The 1,405-nt window shown below is 42.1% G+C and overlaps 1 long non-coding RNA gene across 1 annotated transcript; it reads left to right on the top strand.

Moving 5' to 3' along the window:
* The first annotated feature begins 228 nt into the window (after positions 1-228).
* On the top strand, positions 229-788 carry LOC123428359. Its single transcript, XR_006622534.1, has 2 exons — positions 229-360; positions 593-788. It is a non-coding gene; the product is annotated as an uncharacterized LOC123428359 (long non-coding RNA).
* The last annotated feature ends 617 nt before the right edge of the window (positions 789-1,405 follow it).

Genomic DNA, 1,405 nt, shown 5'->3' with positions numbered 1-1,405 from the left:
CTTGGTTCAGGTGAGACCTTGGTCTTCTCTCCTTCTCTGAGATGGTACCGGTCGTCGAGCCGATGACTTAGTTCGCGTGTGCTCAATGAACCATCTAAGATTGAATCATGTTATGCATTCAACGACATCTAGAACCATTCTTGTTATTTTGGTATTCATGCAACAACTGTTATTTCTTGTTTATAGCGGTGTATCGTGATGAAGTAACTCTTGTCCTTGTCTATCAGCTTGAAGTGTCCTCAGTCAGGAGAAGGCTCCAATAACTTTATGGTTGGTGGATCTACACCCGCCCAAGCAAGCCCAGTGACACGCACTGCGGCTCAAGATGCTTCGACCTGCACGCCACAATGATCACTCGAGGTAGTTGTCTATGCTTGTGCATTATTCATGCTTGTGTCTTGTCGTTGGTTGTGTCTCTCAGTTCCCAACTTGTGCATTGCTGATAGTAGAGCCCAAAGTGTTGATCCTTATATTATTCATACTTCTTAGCTTCAATTTGAAACTTATATGTTGATGCTTGTTGACTCTTGTGCCTTATCGATCATTTGCAATTTAGCTTTGGAAACTCATGCGTGTGGTAATGAACTTACAGGTTTGCATCACGAATGCCGTCGACGGTGGGCATACATGCTGCGGTGGACACTCATTGCATATTGTAGGTTGAACTCATGCTTTCGTTTCTGAACTCTTGTTGCATATGTAATGTTGTTGTGAACCCTCCTTGAATATGTATGCATGCTTTTGTGAAACTATATTGGATATGTATGAGTGTGTGGACTTTGAACTCATCATCGGTTTGTTCTTGTTGTGAACTTGTAATATATTGGATATGTATGCATGCCGTTTCGGTTGTGAAATCTTGTTGCATATGTACGCATGCTTTTGTGAAACTATATTGTTGTTGTGATCTATTGGATTTGTAATATACTGTTGTTGTGATATATGGATATATATTACATATATATAGTTATGTTGTTGTAAAAAAATGCTATTGCGCGTTATAAGCCGTGTGTCCCAGGCATTGACACCCGGCTTATAGGGCATCTGGGGCTGTAAGCCGTGTGTCCCTTGGGAGGCACCCGACTTGGGTTTTATTTGTGTATTTGGGGGAATTTGGCATATTTTAACCAAACCCTTCGCATGGGCTCGCCGTGCATTTGTATGGTCTGGAGAAGCTTACTTGTCTTATAGTTTAGCTGCTTTATCTGTCTTTGGTTTTATCGCTTGTTGTTTTGTATGGTTCAATAATACAGCTTATCCGAGTGAGTTTTATGGACCCACCGGGCCAGAAGCTTCTCAAGCTCAAGCATTTACTTTTCTAGTTAGAGACCAGCGTCTTGGAGCTAATGTGGGATCCGCTCAAGGACCCACAGGTTTAGGGAAATATCTAATGCGTTCCCCAACT

This window comes from Hordeum vulgare, chromosome 2H (genome assembly GCF_904849725.1).
Source record: "Hordeum vulgare subsp. vulgare chromosome 2H, MorexV3_pseudomolecules_assembly, whole genome shotgun sequence".
Taxonomy (NCBI): domain Eukaryota; kingdom Viridiplantae; phylum Streptophyta; class Magnoliopsida; order Poales; family Poaceae; genus Hordeum; species Hordeum vulgare.
Note: the sequence above shows the minus strand (reverse complement) of the source record. Positions and strands in the feature narration are given on the sequence as shown.